General features: G+C 47.7%; 1 protein-coding gene across 1 annotated transcript in view; it reads left to right on the top strand.

Moving 5' to 3' along the window:
- Positions 1-7704: 7704 nt before the first annotated feature.
- Positions 7705-23137, top strand: part of PIK3CB (phosphatidylinositol-4,5-bisphosphate 3-kinase catalytic subunit beta) — a 95955-nt gene continuing 80522 nt past the window's right edge. Inside the window, exon 1 of the mRNA XM_054074613.1 lies at positions 7705-7792. The gene's annotated coding sequence lies outside the window, so the exon portion shown is untranslated. The remainder of the gene's footprint in view (positions 7793-23137) is intronic.

Here is a 23137-nt window from a genome sequence, read left to right as displayed (position 1 = left end):
AAAGATCCTGTTAGCTGACATTCCAGTGCTGTCTCACAAATGCTTGTGTAACTCGCTGCCGGGTATGCGTTTTCCTGGCCCACACTGAATGCTTCCCTCGTCATTCTGCCAGAAGAGAGAGTCTGGGAGCAATCTCTTCCTGAGAGCTCCAGGGGAGAGTGGGTTCGAGCTTCACTGATGAGTTCATGCAGGAGGAAAGGAATCAACTGTGCCACACGGAGTGTAGAGTAGAGGATGAAGCTGAAGCTGTGTTGGCAATCTTTGTCCTGGCAATCTGTGGAGTTGGTTCAGTTTCTTCAGCGTGTGTGTAACGTTTTACCTTATGTGATATTTCACAATGGTCATTATCAATCTCTTTTATTCTATGACTGCTCTATTAATCTGGAGTTAATGCTTGTTTTCTGCCTCAAGCCCGGTTGGCCAGAGCATATCGGGGAAGCTGCCCTGTAGAAAAAGTTGAAGATCCCCCACTGCCTTGTGTGCTGTGGCTTATGCCTCACTGTTAGTGGCAGGATGTTGGACTTCTGACTGTGCCAGTGACTCAGCCAGGGCCTGATCTGTTTACTCCTACCCAGACAGGAGCCCAGCGACTCAGCACAGTTGTGACAGCCGTGCAGTTACGGGTAACCCACTGAATTTGCCACTGCTTTGGTCAAGCTACTTTGCCTCTAGGTGCCTTGGGTTATAGGGGAGTATCATCGATATGACCTTACTCTAAATGCTGTTTAGCGTTCAACAAGACAGACTGAAAAGCTGTGAAACTAAAGCTGCTTTGGTGATTTATGGTGTAAAAATCATAGGATCGTAGAATAGTATGGGTCGAAAGGGACCTTAAAGATCATCTAGTTCAAACCCCCCCCCCCTCCCCCGGCGATGGGCACGGACACCTCCCACTGGCTCAGGCTGCCCAAGGCCCATCCAACCTGGCCTGGAACCCCTCCAGGGATGGGGCAGCCACAGCTTCCCTGGGCAACCTGGGCCAGAGCCTCACACTCTCAGAGTGAAGAAATTCCTCCTTATGTCTAATGTAAATCTGCCCCTCTCCAGTTTATACCCATTGCCCCTCATCCTACCACTCCAAGCCTTTTTGAACAGCTCCTCCCCAGCTTTCTTGTAACCCCTTCAGGTACTGGGAGGTCGCTGTAAGGTCTCCTCAGAGCCTTCTGTTCTCCAGGGTGAACAACCCCAGCTCTCTCAGCCTGTCCTCGTATGGGAGGTGCTCCAGCCCTCGGACCATCCCTGTAGCCCTTCTCTGGACCCGTTCCAACAGCTCCATCTCCTTCTTATGTTGAGGATTCCAGAACTGGACACAATACTGCAGGTGGGGTCTCACAAGAGTGGAATAGAGGGGCAGGATCCCCTCCCTCGCCCTGCTGGCCACGCTGCTTTGGATGCAGCCCAGGATACAGTTGTCCTTCTGGGCTGCGAGTGCGCATTGCCAGCTTGTGTCGAAGTACTCAAACTGATGTCACTGACAAACAAATATGCTTTTGGTTACAAACAGGCACCTGTGCTTCATGTCCAGAGCTGCTAGACACTGCCCATAGCAGTGGCTTCCTTGCAGCGTAAGGCGGGTGGGGTTGTCTGGCCCTGCTTTTCTTGTGTATTTTTTTTCACAGCCTCTTGAACAAGAGAGTTCTAATCCTGATGGAGATATTTTAGAAGCCACCATGATAGAGATATTTCATGATGATACTGTTTGGTTTTTTTTTTAATTTAAGAAATGTTAATTTAATTACCAACCAAAGCAATTCAATTAAGTCTAACCAAATTAATATTGCGTCATAAGAAGCAATAAGATTCCATACTATGAGGATAAGAAGCAAACCAACCCACCCTGCCTTTCATGCAGAAGATGCTATCTGGCATTTGCATAGATATTTTATATGTAATTAAAGCCATCCTTAACGTGTAATGCTCTTATTGCAGCCCTTGCTATTTTGTAGCAGTTGGTAGACCTGATAATAAGTATAAAAATATCGCCGGGATTCTAGAAAGCGTTATAGTTACTTTGCAGGCAATGACAGTTTTAAAGTAAACCCCACAAGCATCCTTGCTTTTCCACAGGGAAACACCTGTCAGCCCGAATGCCATTTTGCATCAGGAAAGTGCTGACCGTGGAACAGCCTGGGCACCGTGCACTGCAAGCTCGCAGGTGGGGAAGCCGGCTGGTTCTTTCCGCTGTGTGTTTTCAGACTCTCGGTGCTGCTGGGCTGAGCCTCGGGTCGTGGAGAGGTGAGCTGCTGTGCCAGACAGCCCCGTGTGAGCTGCCCTCCCAGGGGCACCGCGCTTGGCTGCGCAGCGCGGCAGAATTGCAGCGGTAGGCGATCCTGTGTCCGACGTGCCGGAGGGTTATCTTTCCACTTGAATGCAGCTACTTGCAAACGTTCTGCTGCTTCATTCCTCTGCAGCGCTGCTTTCCGGACCATTGCAAGGTCAAGGCTGTTCTCTGGGCTGTGAGTGCAATGCTTCCCTTTAGACTGCTTGGTCTGTGGTACGGGGGGATTATTTACCATACGCTGGTGCACTGAGATGCTGCTTTCCTCAGCACTTGTACCCTGCCCAGGAGGCACGCAGTTCACGCATCTGTCAGCCCTGCTGCTGGTCCCCCTGGGTTCCAGCCTGGGCAGCCGGGCTACGCTCGCCCCAGGGGCTCTCACCACAGATACTGCTCCCAGGGTACAGCTGGAGTGACTGATGATGGGGATTAAAGCCAGCTTCTGGGGCTTCCTTCAGCCAGCCCTTCCCCTTCAAGCAGGCAGCAAGCAAACACCCACTTTCCAGCAGTGCCAGCACCCAGAATCACTTTTGGCAACCTTAGCCATCCCTGAGGTCCCTCTGTTAGCACCTCTTTCTCCCTCACCTATTCCTTCATGTCCTTCCCCTGGAGCAGAATGTGTCCACCATGTCCTCGGCCCCCTTCCCCTGTTCTGTGCAGTTGCATATTCCCTTTCCAGCGCTACTCGAGTAAGGCACAGCGAGATGAAGGAGCAGCTCAGTCGCATTTAGCTGAATAAAGTGCCATGAAGAACTGCACAGAACTTGCCCCATTCCCATCAGCAGCTTACCCGAAAATGAATGAGAGCGATTGTTCAAAAACCGAGGTAAGAAGGATTTTCACACGTAAGCATTTGGACTGAGATTTGGGATGGTGGCAAAGGGACATGTGGAGTCGTGTGTTCCAGGCCTCTGCTGCACCGTCTTCAGGGTCCTGTATCAGTGCTGTATCATCTCCTCTGCCTCGAGATGAGGGGATTTGCTCCTTGGCAGGACGCTTGCCTTCTGGTTGGGCCATGTGGATGTTTTTTGTGCAAATAGTGTGTCTGTAGTGCTTTAAGGCCCCTGTTGTGTCTAATTCCAGAATTCAGGAAACGTGCCCACGGTAGGATTCAATTTCAACAATTAGAAGAACCAAAAATTAATAATTATTCCTTTAATCCGCTTGCAACAGGCACTGCACCAAATGAATGTCAGGGACGGGATAAGCAGGACTGACAAGGTGACCAGCCAACTTTAGTTGACCAAATTAGTAGGGTTTTATATTGTGATCTGAGCCGAGTTTTAAAGCAGGCATTTTAGAGCTATTTACTAAGCACGAGGGCTCACTAAGTGCTGTTAGCAAGATGAAACTTGGAATTAGGCACTTTGAAAGTCATAACGGGTTGAGTATCTAATGAAAAATTAACGAATTAAATTAGCAGGAACAGGAGAGTTCCCATCAGAGCCATAACCGGTCCCTGAAAGCAGCCGTCAGGCTCCGTGGAGGCAGTGAGCATGCTCTCTTCGTGCAGACGCTTGCGTCTTCTCTCAAGACTACGGCTTGGCTTAGTTTTGGGTTTATTTGCTGTCAGCACAGGGTGATTTGAGTGTGGCCAGAGTAAAACCAGTGAAAATCTCAGGATCTTCCCCTGAAGGGGTTTCAGCAGTATTGTCACAAGCAGTCATGCAGGTTGCTGACAGCAAAGAGTTCTCCACTAGTAGCCGGTCACTTCCCAGCCCGGTCTTACTTTCATACTGCTTAGTTATACAACAAGAAACACTCAGAAATCGCTGTGTTCCTAACATCCAAGGACCTCTGACTGAAAGGGAACCTCCCCACCGAAACCCCAACTGTAGTCCTTATAAAAAAATAAAGAATTTAAATTAATAATATCTTATAAAATACATTTTTTCCTAATAGTTGCATGGAAAAAAATAGAAATGGGATGCAGCTGTAACTTAATAGTTCAGGCAGAAATTAACTAATTAAAAGTACGATTTTTTCATATTAATTAAGTCATTTGCATGATTTTTAAATGCTAAGTATTGGCAATACCATCTCTTTAATAGCTAAATTCAAGACTACGAGCTGCTTTTTCCTCCAAATAATGTTATAACAGCATGTAAAAGGATGTTTATTGCTGTTGATTGGAATTGGGCAAGCACAGACAAGCAAGAGTATATGGAACAAGACAAAGCTGATTCCTTGGGGACTTCACAGGGCCATCAGGACATTCTCACTGCTTATCAGTGAATATGTAAATAGGTCCTGGCTTCTTCATTTGCTCAGATAAGGAGGCAAGATCTTTTTCCATAAGCCTTCTTCCAGGAAACTCACCCTCCTCAGGGTGTGTAATGAGAGACTACAGTAAAAAGAGAAGGCAAGAGTGAAAGACAAGACTAGATAATGACAAGAATACAAAGATCCTGGGAAGTGCCGAGGGAGATGCATGGATTGTCAGGGTCTGAAGATTGCTACCTACGCTGATAGGTGACAGCTAGGTGTGGTGGGGCTGTGGCCAGGAGTATGGAACTTAGGCTGGGCAGACAAGCTGGCTGAAAAATCCAGCTGTGCTAGTGGAAATTCAGAATAAGGTTTCTTCACAGCAAGGGCAAGAAACTGAGCAACTCAGACTTGTCTCTGTGGTAGTTCAGTACTTATTTGGACCCTTTCTGGTGTCGCTTGGGTGCCACAGCTGTGTTCAGTGTGTGGGGAGTAGCTTGACTTGGACAGCATCATCGTTTCAGGGACAGTGGATGGAAAGAGGAAAAAGTGCAGTGTTAGCCATGCTCTGGGGGAGGAAATGGGGAGTTTGGATTGAGGAACTGTCTGAGGGCCTCAGTGGAGAATCAGGAGTGCCTTTGCTGCTGATTGTTCTCTGGGATTTTCAAGTGACACATTAGCTCCTTTGGCGTAGGTGGAATTGCTCTGGGTCATACCCGGGTGTGTCAGAAGGAATTAGAGCCCTTTCAAGGCATGGGTTAATCTACAGGTGCCATAAAAGCTGCTGGTAAAGTGCTGTCAAGAGTCCCTCATGGTGAGCAATGCCTCACTCAAAATCCATCGATTCTGATGCAGATATAAATTAAAAAGTACCAGTGGTCTCTGAGTGGAAACACTTCAAAAGGTCCTCACCAAAATTGTTTCTCCTAGTTGTTCCTTCTCAGCTGCTCGTAGGGCTTTCATTACATCTGCTCTTGCTTTAGATAGGTGTTAGGACAGGTGCCTGCATTTAGCTTATTAAACAACCCCTTCCAGGTACAGAAGTGAGCACTGGCTCTTCCATGCTGAAAGAAACCAAGAAGATGTATTTTTTTTCCCTTTAGGAAGGCAGTTGTTAAGCAGAAGTCCCAAGTACGTTGGGGAAAAGAGCAAAAATCTCTGATTTGGGCTGGATTAGTTCAATCATCCCATTTGCCCTGTGGGAAAGAATCTCACAACTGTGGAAAGGCAGGAGCAACTCAGAGAGCACCACAAGTGGGCAAGGGAAGGTGGTGTCTTCGTGTGGTGCAAGGTTATACCAGCTAAAATTATGACTGAACGCTGGGTTTGGGCTTTCTGCGACTCCAGGTGGAAGCCGCAAGCACAGAGCGCCCCAAGCCCTTCTCCATGAGGAAGGGGGATGGTGGCAGAGTGCTTATGTAACTGGTAGGCTGGGATGTTTGTTCAAGGGGAGTGGAACCAGTGCCCTGCAAGGAATGGCAAGGAAGGTACTGCCGGCTGGGTTTTGTTTTCTGTTGGTGGGGAGGGAGGACTTTGCTTATTCCAGGGGACAAAGTGGGGAAGAGGTCCAGCACTGATGATCCACAAAGCAACCCCATGAGCATAGGCTCCAGAGGAGCCTGGAAAAGGAAGTTCCAGGTGGAGGCTGCTTTGGGTTCCTTTGTTCTGAGACTTTGGCTTTCCTGCTCTGCTCATACCCTTTTTTGTGACCAGCACAGCTGTAGGAGAGGGGCTGGAGTTGCTATTGTTTGGTGTAACCTATTGCCCGTCCCAAGCAGTAAAAGAATGCCAGGTTTCAAAAATGTCATGTTGCTGCATTTTTAGCATCTATTCCAACTTTCTGGGTCCAGGAATTCTCATTAAACCTCTCTGCAAGTACTGACATTTACACAATACTATTAACTCAAGTTCCTCTGCTGACAAACATCCTTCTTGCTGCTGTTGACAGCCAATAAAACAGGAATACGGTGTCCAGCTTGCCCTGTGGGATGTTCCAGGCCTCCTATTAGAGCATTGTTTGGATTCAGACTTTTCTTGGAAGCCATGTTTGCCTGTGGTCCCAGTGGGTGAGGCCACCCCTTCTGTGGGGGCTGCTTGCTGTCCTCTGTTTAGCTCTAACAGCCTTGTCTCCTAGCAGATGCCTTCCCATCACAGCAGCACAGCTTTGTGGTCCACCACCCAACACGCTGCGAAGTGCGATGCTGGACCTGCACAGCTGTGAGCTCCACACCTGGAGGTACAGGGTTTAACTTACTCAAACACCATCTCCTGGGGGTGGCCCACAGCCTGGTGGTTGTGTTGTTGGTAAAGGTTGGCACAAGATGCTGCTGGAGCGCTTGCAGTGAAGGTGTTTCGATGGCTGGAGATTAGCAAGATGGGGAGATGGTTTCTGCTGGAGCCTGAAAAACACGCAGTGGTGCTGTGCTGGCTCGGGCAAGTCAGAGCATCCCCTGGGATTGCAGGGGCTGCCGGTGGGACCGCGTGTGCCAGCCTGAGGGGTTGGCAAGGGGCTTTGGCATGAGTTTTGGTGATGGGCAGGATCTGGTGGCATGTGTGAGGTTTGTGAGGAAGGCAAGCAGGGTGGATGGGTGGCTCCATGCATGCCGTGACACTGGCTGGGAGGAGGGGTGGGATGGTAGGGATGCGGTGGTCTCAGCTGGCTGTGGCAGACTGGGCACTGCATCCCTGTCTTTGCCCTGTCCTGCTCCTTCCCAGCCTGATCCTTCCCAGGAACTGGAGACTGGCGCACAACGAACCGGCTTTATGGCAACAATCGCCTTTCCTGAGTGAGGGAGATGAAGGAGACGCGAGGAATGGCAGCGCAGCACTCAGCGTGACTCCAGTGCCAACTGCAAGTAGCGGCTGGAAAAATGATGCCGTCACCTGTGGGTGCTGGAGCGCCGGGGCGAGGGGCCCCCGGGGCCGTGACCCCCACATCTCCTAGCAGGCCTCCAAAATGGGGTGAATCCCCCCAAAATACGCACTGCATCCCCAACACTGGGTGAATGCCCCCAAACGGGGGCTGCTCCCCCCAAACGGGGCCAATCGCCCCCAAAGGGGACTGTCCCCCCCGCCAAGGGGACCGTGCCCCGTCTTGGAGCCCCGGGGTGCCGACAACCCCGCACCGGCTCCCGCGCCCACAGCGGCTCCACGCCGGGGAGAGGAGGGAGAGGAAGGAGGGGAGACAGGAGGAGAGGCGGAGCGGGGCGGGCGCTGTCTGGGACGGGCCGGGGCGGGAGCCGGCGGAGGGCTGCGAGTGCAGGAGCTGCGGGAGCGCTGTCGGAGCTGAGTGCGGGCGCTGGAGTGGCTGTGAGTGCGGGCGCTGCGGGAGGTCGCGCGGCGCTGCGGGCGCGGGGGGGGGGTCCCGCTCCCGCCCGGGTGGGACAGCGGCTCCGCTCCCTTCTCCGTTTGGTTTCGGCGTTCCCGAGCCCTTTGGCGGTGCTTTGGGAGCTGCCGAGGGGTCTCTTCCCGCGTGGGAGGATGAGGAGAGAGCGTGAGGCTGGAAAAGATCAGATTCTGCCCCATCAGAAAGGGGGGGGGAGGGAAAAAGGGAATCCAGGCGCGGGGAGGATCCACCAGAAACAAATCTCATCTTTTTTCCCCTGGAATGTTTTCCGCGTGTGCTGTCCTGAACAGAAACCTCAGGGTTTGTTTAGTGCTGTAAAGCGCCGGTGCCGCCCGTCCCCTGCAGCCCGGTCTTCTCCTCAGCTGTGGTTCATCTCCCTGTTTTTCGGTTCCACCGGAGCAGCTCCATTGGGACCATCCGCCGCTCATCTGCTCGCAGGATTGTCGGCGAGTTTGTCCCTCGGGTTGGATTCTTGGTAGACCGGAGGTATTTTCAGTTTCAGGCCATTGTATTTTACTGGCAGTCGTGGTGTGGGAGACTACTGGTGCCAATAACCTGTTACAAGAGCGGGAGGGCTCTGATAAGCGGGGAGCCTCGACTGCACACACAGATGTGCGTGAGGTTTACTTGTCGGAGAGCTCGGACAGCTGCTGGGCCGCTATGGGCTGCCCGTGGCCCTCCAGTCGGGGCTGGTAAACCTTTGCCTGCCATGTTCCGGTAACAGTTTTTGTACGTTAAACACAAAAGACCAGTGAGTTAATCTTTGACGTTGTCAGGGCGATGCGCAACATTCCCTGGCGAGCTTAATCCCTTTTGGCAATAAGAGTGGAGAGGTACTGGAGCCGAGATGCTTGAGGAGGGGAAGCTAACTTGCTTGCAGTTCCCAAGCAGAGTCTGGCAGTGCCAGGCTACAGCGCCTGTTGTCGGAGCCTCCCGTGTCCTGGTGTAATTGTCTGCCGTTAGCAGTGACAGCTCATAGAGTGGTGAGAAATGAAAGCAGTCGATCTTGTCTGTTTGTCGCCTCGACGGCATCCCTGGGTGAAACGCTGTCTGCCACGTCATCTTGGTGTGGCACCTTCTTCCGTAAGAGTAGGTGGCCTGTAAAAATCTTGATGCTTTGCTGCAAAAGCCTGCGTGGCATGTGGGGTACTACGCGTCCCTTTCATGCCTCGGGGGATTTCGTACTGGTTGGACGGCAGTTTCCTAGTTCCTAGGCTAACAGAGCAGGGAGGTGCCAGGTTTATTCTCCACACTTTTAGAAAGCTTTTAGGAGGTGGGAGTTCTGCTGGGATGCTGCGCACTGTACCAAGTGCTGTTTTCAGGGAACAATGTCATGGGCAGATTCTAAGCTGTATGACCGTGGATGTCATGTTCTGAGTACTGGATCTTCTGCTGTGCATAATATTTCTTTAACTTGCTGAATTTTAGCAAAACATTTCTGGCCTGTCCTGTGAGAATTGCATTTATGTCTGTCAAATGGTGTGGCTGGGAACCTTGCTCTGCACATCTGGGTGTGAGCAGTGCTGGAAACAGGATACTTTACAAAGATGAACCTTGTCTCTGAACCATTGAGATCAGTTTGCCACCTGCATCTCTCTGGGGTGTGATTTTATTTTAGTGATTTTGTAAATGTATAAACAACCTTCTGACCTTCCTCACTTCCATCTTTTGCTTTATTCTCCATTTCCTTCTCTTCATCCTCTCTCACAGCCCTGTGTCCTTGTAGACATTCCTTATTACTGGCTTGAGACATGTTACCAATTGACCATTGTTCTGCAGCTACTTCAGACAAGAGGAGGAAAGAGCTTGCGTGGTGACATGGACAGCCTCCGGGATTTAATAAGCACCCCCTAAATATCACGTCAGCTAAGCTCTGATGGTTTTTGAAGGCATCGCAGTACTCTGGTTCTGAATCTGGAGCATTTGTGGTGGCTCAGCAGAGCTCAGTGGTGGAGCCCCTGTGTGTATCCATCGCATTGGCTTCTCCATCTCATGAACAGAATGGGCTTCAATAGAGAGTTGTGAGCAAGATCAGAACTCCCCAGTGATGCTGGGATACGGGAACTCAGTTACCCTTGACGGGATAATGCTGTGAGAGGTCAGTTTTATTATTATTTTCCATGGAAGTTTCTCAGAAATAAGGGATTTGTGTTCAAGGCCTGAATATTTGGGATTATGTTTTTTATTAATTGAAATCAGTCAATCCAATGTTGGCTCTGAAGCTGCTGTGGGAAGGTTAGTTGAGAACTTGGCATGATGTGAAGGTCTATTAACATAACCAGTCTTGCAGGTGATGATAAATTTGACAAGCATTGCTTCTACTTTTTGAAGGGGTTGGTTTTCATTATTATTAATATTTCACATAGGTGCCTTCTTCCATGACACAAATTCCTTTCAGAGCTGACCTAAACCTTGTAATTTGCCAGGAATTTAGGATAGCTATTTATTTTAAATACAATTTCCTCCCTTAGTTAATGCAGCAACCAAACCCAGGGCTTTCATTTTGCCTTGTAGAAAGCAAAAGAGTGTGACATCTCAACATTGCAGAATTACTTTACATACTGTGTCTTACCAAGCTGTCTTAAGAGGAAGAACGTCTGTTAAATCATGGGGTTATTTTGGTCGTCTTCTTCAATTAAACACCTTCCCTTGCCAATATGGCCAGGAGGAAATTTGTTTTCAGTTAACCTTATATATTTATTTTCCCTCTTTAATGTAGCAGCCTGGATTCCTGAGGCCAGGCTGAGAATGGAGTTCATGTTGTTGAAGAGGATGTGCACATTTGGACCAGCTTCCACTATAGTTCCACCTGCAGGCTCCTTTGTCAGGTTACTCACAGCCCTGAGACAATAGTGCAGATGTGTAAGCATTAAATGGCTTTTGTGTCTTTGATGGACATATGTTTTGGTGAATATGCATTAGTTTCTTGCTGGAACGAGTATCTGAGTTGAAATGGCAGAACAGCCGGGTAATCTTACCCATCTTACTGCCTCCACTGCATGTATTACCATTTCCAAGTGTGTGTTTGCTGTGCGGTACCATACACTGTCGACTACTAAAGTGTTCTGTGGGTTCAGTGGCTTTTGGGAGTTCTACAATAAAAGATTAATGAGAAAGTAACGTAATAATGTGAATACCTATCTATTCTATCAGCTGAAATGTATGTGTGAGAAAAGTTAGCCTTCTAATAGTCTAAATAGTGAGCTATTTGTGTCTGCCTGTAAGAATGGAAAAAATCTACTTGTTCCCCCCGTCCCACGTTATTTTCATAGGTAGTAAATGTCTTCATCTTTTCCCTCAGTGAGACAGTGTGGTGATGGTATATCTGAAGTTAAAGGAAATTAATCTGTTCTAGGTTTTGTTCCTTACTTGTTTTGCGGCATCAGATGAAAGAGGATCACTTCACATGGTTGGTAGTACTCACAGAATCATAGAATAGTTTGGGTTGGAAGGGACCTTAAAGATCATCCAGTTCCAATCCCCCTGCCATGGGCAGGGACACCTCCCACTGGCTCAGGCTGCCCAAGGCCCATCCAACCTGGCCTTGAACACCTCCAGGGTTGGGGCAGCCACAGCTTCCCTGGGCAACCTGGGCCAGGGCCTCACCACTGTCATGGTGAAGAAATTCCTCCTTATGTCCAGTCTAAATCTGCCCCTCTCCAGTTTATACCCATTGCCCCTCATCCTATCACTCCAAGCCTTTGTGAACAGTCACTCTCCAGCTTTCTTGTAGCCCCTTCAGGTACTGGAATGTCGCTATAAGGTCTCCTCGGAGCCTTCTGTTCTCCAGGCTGAACAACCCCAACTCTCTCAGCCCGTCCTTATATGGGAGGTGCTCCAGCCCTCTGATAATCCTTGTAGCCTCCTCTGGACCCATTCTAACAGCTCCATCTCCTTCTTATGTCGAGGATTCCAGAACTGGACACAATACTCCAGATGAGGTCTCACAAGAGAGTCACTACTCCTGAGGAATACACACCTTGTGGTATCCTGCTCTTACAGCTCTCTGTACTGGCGACTTACCGAACGTTCCCTAGACCAAACAAAGCTTTGTGCTGCTGGTAGTGTTAGGTGTTTTCCTTGTAGGCACTATTTTTTAAAGTTCTACTGAAACTGACCCTTTGTTGGTCTTTTGATACGGGTGGCTTTCTGGAGCTTGAAACAAGGTGGCATGAAAAGATATTGTTTATCCTAAGCTGAATTTAAACAGCGTCAAAGCAGAGCATCCAGCGCATACTCTATAAGTGGTGATGACCTGCCTCATCTCCATGTGTCCCTCGGCATTTTTGCCTTCAATTAGAAACATGGAAAGGTGAAGCAATGTAAATAATAGGTTATATCCCTTTTTCCTACATGCTTCCCCAATTAAAATGCTGCAAACAAGTAAATATTATAAAGAATGTCTATTTCTTGTCCTTACTTTTAAGCCAAGTAACGTTTCAACAGCAAAGAAATTTCTATCCTGCCATTCATCTTTTGTACCATGGTCCAGTGGGTAACCCTGTAATCTGTAGTTAAAAATACCAGTTACAGAGAACAAAGAGATGGCTGAGAGATGCAGGTGTTATCAATCCGCATTACAGGGCTCCTTCAGGAGGACAGGTGACATCAGAAGCCAGCATATGGTCCTCTCTATGCTATTTCCTAAAATACAAAGTCAGGTGAATTTCCTTTACCTCATCGCTAAGCTCTTAAAGTGATGGTAGCTTCCTCAGAAGGGCTCAGTTCTTCGTTAATGTTGCATGAACTTTCACATGAGTGACCAAAGGGATTTTGATAATCCTGCTGTCAATTGTTTTACTTGCTTGCCTTTCTTCAGGTTTTTCAGCTGCTTGTTTTACTTACAGTATCTGTGCTTTGTTTTTGGTGAGTGAGATGGGAACTCGGAAATCTCATTTTTCATGTTCCCCAGCTGTGCAGCCAGCAGATCGTGGTTCCACCTGTGTTGGCAGGGATTTCCTGTTTTAGAAGATTAATTAGAGTTGAGTAACTTTGAGTTCCTCTAAAAGAAACGATTTTCCTTTCCTGTATGGCAAGGGAGATTGCAATCTTCTGTGGCTGTAAAGTTGTTCACGCCTACCAATAAAGCAGTTGGTACTGTTTAGAGATACCAAACTGTCTGATGTCAGTTCTGTTCTGTCCCATGGATGTAAATCCAAGTAGCTTCCTTTGACTCTTTTAGAGGTTATTGTCCTTGTAGCCAGAGGATTTTTTAACTAGTTAGAACTTTGCCTCTCGCTCTCATTATCTCTTCTTTCTAAATCGAAAGCCGCTGGCTGCATTTTATTGCCTCTCGGAAAACTGCCCTGGTTGACTTCAAAGCTTTAATTCAGCAAGGACACAAAAGTGGTTTCTGACACAGCCACCCGGTTTGGATGGCCTGAGGTATTCCCGTGGAAAGAGGTTTCACTCCTTTTCTTCCTTTGTTTTCCTTTTCTTTTCTCCCCCACCCTGTCCAGATGATTGAAGTGCTAACACTTCAACCTCACCCAGTTACTTGTCCTGGTCTGGTTCCAAGAGTCAGAGCAGGAGGAAATGGCCTTTTTCCGAGGGAATTTTGCCTCTGATAGTTTTTCCCATTAATGTCTACAGCATTAAATTGGCATATTTCTTACCTTGTTATGAAGTATATTTGATAATACCTTGCGTAGGAGAACTAGATTCTGGCTTTGTACTCATTTTGTTGGGATGTCATTGGATGTGATTGGTTCAAATACCAACATTTGGGTGCACATGTGCTGCTTGTCCTCGTCCCCTAGAGATGCACCATGAGGGCCGCAGTACGGTTAGCTTGCTGTACGACGTCAGGGAGTTGGCAGTGACTGTTCACGTAAGACACACCTTTCATAGCAGGGTGAGGACATGGTGTATTACAAAGGCAGCACCAAAGCCTTCTGATCCAAACCAGGACCTAGCAGACAGATGGGACGCCCACAAGGTGAAGGAGCAGGGATGTATGCTGGGCTTGTTTTCTGAAGCATGTCATGGTGATAAGTGAACCAGAAAGATGACTCTTTCCCCAGGGTTCTACCCTGCCTTTGCTGGCCTGAGCTCCACCGAGAAGCTCAGCTGCTCAGGCAGCAGTCGTGGCAGAGCTGCTGTGGACACCAGCACTTGGGCTGCAGACCAGGGACCTTCTCTCTCTGAAGCTCTGCAGGTTTGTGAAACCACACTGCAGTAACATGTACACGGCACACATGGGACGTGCTTGTCTTCTTCACATCTTAAATACAAGAAATCTAAGTCCCACTATCGAATCTCCTGTTGCTGCAGTTATTTTGAGGCGGTTACAGTAAAACAGCTGAGCCAGGACCTGCAGCAAAGCTGATGAGTTCAGATGTGCCCTGAGAAGGCAGCCCTGTCCCTCAGGATTTCTGGCACAGTTGTGTAGTTACACTTTCCGGGTACTTCTTAGAACTAAAATATTAAAAATAATCCTAGACAGTTTAAGCTGCATCCGTTAGTGGCCTCTGCCAGTGTGGTGGGATCACCTTGCCTTAAACTGAGGACACACCATCATTTTAAGCAGTCTTCGGTTTTGGTCTTTGTTTTGGTTTTTTTTTCCTCCTGTGCTTTTTATTCATGGCTTGTTTGGGGGAGGCAAGATGGGAAGGTCTCCTCATAGCTGGGAACTTCCAGATTTCCAAAATGCCAGCATTTGTGCGTCGCATCTCTGAATCCAATATGTGGTTATAAGTGAACGTGAAGGCAAGGTGCAGTGGGGTGGGAAGAGTGGGGAGACGAGAGACAGGAGGGGGTAAGAGGAGAAACACGAATAAAGGCGACGGTCTACCATCCAAAGTGAATAGGAGAACGTGGAGGGAAGGGAAGGAGTTCATAAGGGACGCTGAGGTTTTTAATCTTGTTTCTAATTCAGACACAAGCTGTAAAAATATCTATATTCATATCTCTCTCATATGACTTGCTTTGAAGGCTAGTAAGGTTTTCCATGAATAAACCTCTTTGTTCCTCTCTCTGACTGCCATACTCAATCTTCTAAAATAGTTACGATTTAACGGTAACTATAAGATCATATTTGAACTGGTCTCCTGATTCCACCCTTGCATCCAGCACCAACACACCAAGCAGTGATTAATAAAAGCCATAACAAACAAGTGACTTGGCCTGCTTGCGCTGTGGACGCGTTGCTGACTGGAGATGGCAGGGCAGTAGAATGAGATGTTGTCTCATTATGTTTTCAACAGGTCTCGTCAAACCCAGATTTAGCATTGAAAGAAAGTAATTCTTTTCAAACGCTTGGGAAAATCAGTTCAAGAGATGTAACTTTTCTCCCCCTCCTGCTCTATGTCTAGGTGGAATTTTGGCTACAAACCAGACTTTCGTGTGTTTTTTCCACCGTGTACTTCATTTGCCTCGTGCAGTTTTAAGGAGTTGGACTAAAAGATGTCAGCTCAGCTAGAGAGCATTTTTTTGATCTGATGTAACAAAAAGAATTTTATACCAATTTTAAGACCCACACTGACAAAAATTGGAAAAATAACTTGACAAACGGCAGGCCTCTGCCAAATACCTTTGAAAAGGTCACAGTCAGCCAGCCAGTTTGGAGAAACGCTGTGGAAAGAAATTGAGTTAAACTACTTCTTTAATAAATTTCCCCTTAATATCATTGCAGTGTACATCAGATAGGAAAAACTGAAAGGAAAAAGGTGAATTTGAAACCTTGGAAAATCATGGTCAGCTAGATGGAAAGGCTATAAACAGATGGGATGAATTGGAACAGGGCAAAATGTACAGAACCTCACATGGGCCGAGCACGGGCTGGTTTGGAAAGACGGCTGAACTCAGCAGGACTGCTCACATGTGTAAGGTGACATGGGCATTCGGAATCTATCGCTACAGACCCAGAAGGCCAAACACATTCTGATTTTCTGTGCATTAAAAAGGCAGGTTGTGAACTCAGGTACTCAGTATCTCAGTGTCCATCAGCGAACTTGAACGGAGCAACTGCAGTAACTTAGCAATGGCAATGGTCTTGCTATACAGGCATTTATTTGTAGTCTTCTGACTTTAGTAGCCCTGAATCTAATCCTGATGTGTTTGTGTGCCATCACATCTCCAGGCTAGAGAAGTGGGGCTGTGTGAACCTCATGAGGTTCAACAAGGCCAAGTGCAAGGTCCTACACCTGGCTTGGGGCAATCCCCGATTTCAGTACAGGGTGGGGGATGATGGGATTGAGAGCAGCCCTGTGGAGAAGGACTTGGGGTGATGATTGATGAGAAGCTCGACATGAGCCGGCAATGTGCACTCACAGCCCTGAAGGCCAACCGTGTCCTGGGCTGCATGAAAAGCTGCGTGGCCAGCAGGGCGAGGGAGGGGATTCTGCCCCTCTCTTCCTCTCTTGTGAGACCTCATCTGGAGTATTGTGTCCAGTTCTGGAATCCTCAACATAAGAAGGACATAGAGCTGTTGGAACAGGTCCAGAAGAGGGCTGCAAGGATGATCGGAGGGCTGGAGCACCTCCCATATGAGGACAGGCTGAGAGAGCTGGAGTTGTTCAGCCTGGAGAAGAGAAGGCTCCAAGAGCTGGATGAAGGCATTGAGTGCACCCTTTGCAAGTTTGCAGGTGACACTAAGCTGGGTGGAAGTGTAGATCTCCTGGAGGGTGGGGAGGCTCTGCAAAGGGATCTGAACAGGCTGGACCACTGGTCTGAGACCAATGGCATGAGGTTTACAAGGCCAAATGCCAGGTCCGGCACTTCGGGCATAACAACCCTATGCAGTGCTACAGACTAGGAGAAGTCTGGCTAGAAAGCTGCCTAGAGGAGAAGGACCTGGGGGTGTTGGTTGACAGGGGACTGAACATGAGCCAGCAGTGGCCCAGGTGGCCAAGAAGGCCAACGGCATCTTGGCTTGTATCAGAAATGGGGTCACCAGCAGGTCCAGGGAGGTGATTCTGCCTCTGTACTCGGCACTGGTGAGACCACACCTTGAGTATTGTGTTCAGTTCTGGGCCCCTCACCACAAGAAGGATGTTGAGGCTCTGGAGCGTGTCCAGAGGAGAGCAACGAAGCTGGTGAGGGGCTGGAGAACAAGTCTTACGAGGAGTGGCTGAGAGAGCTGGGGTTGTTTAGCCTGGAGAAGAGGAGGCTGAGGGGAGACCTTATTGCTCTCTACAACTACCTGAAAGGAGGTTGTGGAGAGGAGGGTGCTGGGCTCTTCTCCCAAGTGACAGGGGACAGGACAAGGGGGAATGGCCTCAAGCTCTGCCAGGGGAGGGTCAGGCTGGACATCAGGAAAAATTTTTTCATGGAAAGGGTTATTGGGCTCTGGAATAGGCTGCCCAGGGAGGTGGTCGAGTCACCTTCCCTGGAGATGTTTAAGGGACGGGTGGATGAGGTGCTGAGGGGTATGGTTTAGGGAGTGTTAGGAATGGCTGGACTCAACCCAGTGGGTCCCTTCCAACCTGGTGATTCTATGATTCAAGGAGACCTCATAGCGACCTTCCAGTACCTGAAGGGGCTAGACGATTGCTGAGGAGGGGCTGTTCACAAAGGCTTGTGGTGATAGGACAGGGCGGTGGGTACAGACTGGAGAGGGGCAGATTTAGACTAGACATAAGGAAGAATTTCTTCACGATGAGGGTGGTGAGGCTCTGGCCCAGGTTGTCCAGGGAAGCTGTGGCTGCCCCATCCTGGAGGTGTTCAAGGCCAGGTTGGATGGGCCTTGGGCAGCCTGAGCCAGTGGGAGGTGTCCCTGACCATGGCAGGGGGTTGGAACTGGATGATCTTTAAGGTCCCTTCCAACCCAAACTATTCTATGATTCTATGATTTGCTAAGCGCAAATCTCTTCACTACGCTGCAGAGTAGTTATTTGTTGCCCAGTGAGTTGGTTTTGTCTATCAGCTGCAACAGTGCATTGCTCCCATTAGTACAAAACACAGGTAGATAAGAGAATTCATTTTCAGTGTAGGGACCTGGAGGAGCAGTGTTCCAATAGCTGAGGTTTCCGATATTCTACAGACAACGCCACAGGTGCGCCCCGGGTGCGGTAAGACCTGCATGTGCTTGCTGAACACATGTGCTCGGATGTTACGTAAAGAATTATCTTTCTCAGGGTGTGATTTACGCAGAGTTTGCTAAGAAGGGTTTATTTCAAAATGCTTTGTTTCAGGCAAGATGTGTAGCATGGGACAGAGGTTTTTCCTTCCAAGCTGCCCTACAGAAGTGTCTTCCAGGGTGTGGAATTGCGCTAGGACAACATTCTGCGTGCTGACAGCACTGGAAGAGGCAGGCTGCCGAGGAGATACTGCTAGCCAAGGAGAAACACAAAGCATCTTTTGTTGAGTCTCCCTGCATTATTATTCTAATTCAAGGTTTACACAGTGCAACAGCCCTGCTTCTTTATCAGATACTAATTAAAGCCTATTCATTTTTTTTTGTCTTTTGAGGGAAGTTATCACCTGATCTTTAACAACTTGAAATAATCAGGTTTTTAATGGGGTTCATATGGCCAAGCCACTGTAGAACTGTTCCCCCAGCTGTGGTCATGGGGGAAGGAGTGGAAACAACAAAAGAAAATCATGCTCTGTTTCTCAACATGTGTTTATGGTAAATGATAATTTAGCTGAGCATCATCAGTTCTTTGGTCTGTGTAAAATGATTAAGCCACAAAGTGTAATGGCATGTTCTTTGATTGAAAACCTGACCTAGTGTAACAGGACCTCATGTTCTGTATGGATGTGTATTTCTTTCTAACATATATCTGTGGAAAACTGCAGTCTGAGATGCGACTAAGATTGGAAGAGATAAGGCACACATCTCTAATACTTTACTCAAGACCTTTTCTCAAAGGAATATTTAGCATTAGTCAAGATTTAAAGGTCAAGTATACACTTTTAAGTTAAACTACTACAGAAAAGCACTAATGTTAAATTATAGTGTTTTAAGATGTTCTTTTGCATTTGCTGCTTGAAGAAATTGGCACAGCACGGGCTTTGTTATGTTAACAGTCAGTATTTCGCAAATACAGACTCCACTACAGTATGGAGATTATCTGTATTAGTGCTGTTGTAGGTGCTGGATCCAATCGTAGTTAATGGTGCTGCATAACAAAAACGGTATTTCTAAGGTGCACCAGAGCTGATAATTGACACCTTTTGCAGCATGAACTACCCCTCTGGTCTGCAGTATAATTGATGGACCCTAACTGGAAGCTGTACTTGGCAAAAGAAGTTTTAAATATAGCTTAATGGCAAGGTGTGTTTGAAGTTTTTCTTTGTACCAGTTGTATGGTTGTGTTAGAAACGCTGTTGGGTTTGGCATGAGTTAGTTAAGGGCAGCATGCTCTTGTCTAATCACGTTACATCACTGCTTTCCTTTAGCCACTCTGTAGTTTACGATATGGGTCACTGCTGCTGGGAAAGGCCTGCCAAAGTCCTCTGCTCACAGCTCTGAGCCTACAACAGTAAGGATAGACAGGTAGACAGGTTTGTAAGCATTTCCATGTGCCAAATATGTACAGGTTCTCGCTACCGGCCAGTCTTGCCGGGTGATGAGTTTGGTTCCAGCTCCTTGGTGGGATGTGGTACACAGGACTTGTGGAAGGAGGGCTTGGAGGCTGCTCTGCTGCTATAGTCCTGCCAGACATTGCTTTAGAACAATAAGATTGTGGTGGATGTCACGCTGAGGTCTGGCATCCCTGGCAGGTACCGTGTTAAAAGATAGAAGGGCAGACTGCAGTGAAATTGCATAGCGGTGTGGATGATGTACATGAGTATGTGTGTGCAGTGTGCATGGTGATAGTCCCCCTCGGGAAAGCCCCTCTGCTCTCTGCCAGCAGCCACCTGTCCTGCTGTACCCCATGTGCTGCCGCTGCAGGGGCTCTGGAAACAGCTTCAGGCTGGAGCTGGGGGACACGCTCCGCGGTTGGTGGGTAGAGGGGAAAATGAGAGTGCAAATGCATTTCTTTTGCTGTCATCACATTCCTCCTGTATAGGGACTTCACACTTGAGCCTTTTAGTGCCCTCGGTACCCATGAAGTACCATGTTTATTTAGCCATGAAGTACCCTTGAGTGTTTTATGAAAAATAAACAGCTTTTCAGTTGAATATGGTTTTTCTGAAAGTCCACGTAGCCCTGGCAGTGCCATTCTTAGAAGTCTCGAAATCAGTATTTTATTAGTCTTTCACCAGAACAGGTTATTTCCCAGCATAAAGAAGAACTAAGCATGCAGTGAGTTACTCTTTCTTGGGAAAGCAGCAGTGGGTCACCAGAGCTTTCTCCACAGGTGTCTGTGGATGGTTTGGCCTTTCCAATAGTTCCTCTTCTGTGAGGGAACTAAAAGCAGCAGGGAAGTAGCGTTCAAAACCCTTTCTTCAGCACAGCCCTTACAGAGCACTGGCATTCCCGTGACGGCTGTAATGCAATCATTAACTCATTGCTGCGCTGCTGGGAACAACGTTCTGAGCAGGACGGGCTCATTCTGGCATGGTGTTTGCTTAGCGCCTGTCTCCAGTTGGCCCAGATATAAAATCAGACTCACATCAGTTACTGGCACAATAATTTTCATGGTGTTGTGATCTAGTTTTGCCGTGGTGGCCATAATTCCTTTCCTTATGCTTTAATTTCTTTGAACAGTCGCGGGTATCAGTGCTGCAGTTATCATACGGGGGTGGGAAGCCTGCTAAGGCTGGTGGCCTTGGGGCTGGGGGCAGTGATGTTCAGTACCACTAACCCATTATGTCTCATCTGCACATGGGAGATCAGGCAAAAAGGGCTGCTGCTGTGAGCAGGAGAAAAGAAAGGTCTTGGAGGAGGTTGTTCTCTGCTATTTCTGCTTTCCATATATTGTCCAAATAAGAGGACGTTTCTTACCAGTCACAGTTTGTCTCTGGAGCAGTCTTGTTGCAACTCAATAATAAAGCCCAGGGAAACTAATGTCTCTTTAAGACAATCTTCCAAAAAGTTGCATTGGAGCCATACTATGTGTAAACATCAGAACAGGTTATTACTCTCCCGTTCTTTGGATGTTTCTATGTCTTGTTGTGCTAGATGACTCCATGTGTGCGGTAGCTTGTGAACCCCTATCAAACCCACAGTAAAACACGGAGTTAATTTGCCATGCTTTCAGCTTGGAAGATCAGTTGAGCTTTGTCCTTTTTGAGCACCTTTGTGTTTTGAGAAAGCTTTTTTTTTTTAGGATCAGTGGGACCCTTGGTTCTAAGTAATGTTTAACCCTGCCAATGTCGTGCCCTCAGCAGGGCTGCAAGTTTGACTGCCAGGAGAATGATTCATTTGGGCAAGGGAGAACAGTCCAACTCACCCATAACTGTCAGCCCTGTGCAGTAAACAGACATTAAAGAATTTATACTGGGAAAAAGTTATAGAACACATGTGACTTTACCTTCCTACTTAACAGCTCTATCCAAAATTTCTACCCAAGCACTGTTCAGAGTGGAATTTGGTGTTGTTTCCTGGGAGTTCCTCTGGATACTTCATGCTAGGTCAGTCTCTCCTTCAGAAAATCCTTTGGGAAAGTACAATTCCAGTGGAAACTCCCAGAAATTTCCTTGGGCAGTTCTCCATTGGGACTAACGGTTCTCAGTCTCCTGGAGGTGATTTGAGAGCCCATCTTCATCCCAGTGATGCTTTAGCTTTTGAGCATGTCCCCTTTTGATTAGTTGGCTCCGAACTGCATTTCCCTGTGTTGTGGAGTGTCACAGACAGTAAAAGAAAAGGAATTACTAGCATATGCATGGTGTGCATGCCTAAAGCGATACTGAATTCCAAGGGGATTTCCTCTCCCATATTGAAAAGGACTGTTGCTTCCCAACACTGTGCTCTCACTCCCTTGAGATAAAATATGTGGAAATACATAATACTGGGGGATGGGGTAGATGTTGTTGGACAAGTCACGATGGGAAACCAGGGATTCCTATAAAACATTCTTGGTGGTGTGAGAAAATCCCAGCTTGTTTCCAGTTGGAATTTGTCATTTGTCCTTAAATGTAGGACCAGAACTGTGATATTGTTGGGACATCAGGTTACCCTGCTGCAAGGCCAGTCGGATACTGTCAGAAAAGTGTGGCTGTGAGGATGTCTCGCTTAGGGACGCTTTCAAAGGGGTTAAAACCTATATTGGGAGATGGGTGAGGAGGAATATTCCAGTCAGTGACTGGGAGGAACTGTTTCATTCATTTCATCTTTAGGTGAAGCACCGGGAATGTTGTTTTTGCTCTCTCACCGCGGGAATCGGTATCAGCGGAGCCAAGGCTTGCAGCAGGAACGCTTACTGGAAATGTTTACATGTTACTTAATACCTTGACATGCATTATTCAACTGGGGTAATGTCAGCTGGGGTGGAGCAGGGAGGAATGGCTGTGCAGAGGAATTTGCTTGCTCCCCATGGAATATTTTCCTGAGCACAGCTACCTTCTTTGGCAATGAGGTACATTCCAGGAGTGAAAAAAAAAATGCTCTTTGGCCACATTTTTATGAACTGCTGGAATGCGTTCTCTTGCGGAGGTGATCTAACCTTGTCCAGATGGCCTGCCCTTCTCTGAGCGGGGGTATCCTGTTGGTCTGTCTTCATTGTAGAGCAGAATTGCAACAAAAGCCCCCTGAGAGCCCCTCTGAACAGGAGCTCTCCACACTAGATGGTGGAGCCGTTCAAAGGGTTGTACATCTCGGTGGGAATGAAACCCACTTTCCTTCTCAGAGACGTACGCAGCGAGCGCTGTCTGCTGAGTAAAGCACTTGAGCCCGATCTTCACTTTCCCTGATGTGCCTAAAGGACTTTCTGAACTGCAGCCAGATGGGCTGCGTGTTGACAAAAAGGCAAGAGGAGTTCGTCTGCTCAGATCACGGATATACAGTGAAGGAGATGGGAAGGATAAATAGACACGGAAGCGTGAAGTTAAGCAGGCATCTCTGCTTCCCTCTGTGTTTACTTAGTGTCTACACAGACAATAATTTCATGATTCACCTGCTGAATGATTTGTTTTGCTGACGGGGCTGTGATAAATAGAGACTTGGCACTGTTTGTATGGTTGTTGGGTCTAAAGGAGATGAGTCATGAATGAAACTTTCAGCCTTGTTGTGATAGATTGCCAGGCAGAGTGGGTGAAACGCACACCTATTTTGGTTTGGTTAATTGATACCTGGAAGCGTTGTTGTAAAAAGAGATTTAGCACAAAGCCTGGAATTTCCGAAATAGTTAGGCGAGTTTAATTAGTTAGTTTGGAACTATAATAATAATGTACTTTTCCTCTTATGTCGCAACAATCTTGCTGTTGTTGTTGATGGCCTCCAGCCAGATTTAGTTCAGGACTGAGGGCTAAAAATGAAG

This window comes from Cuculus canorus, chromosome 9 (assembly GCF_017976375.1).
Source record: "Cuculus canorus isolate bCucCan1 chromosome 9, bCucCan1.pri, whole genome shotgun sequence".
In the NCBI taxonomy this organism is placed as follows: domain Eukaryota; kingdom Metazoa; phylum Chordata; class Aves; order Cuculiformes; family Cuculidae; genus Cuculus; species Cuculus canorus.
This window is presented reverse-complemented; position numbering and strand designations above follow the sequence as displayed.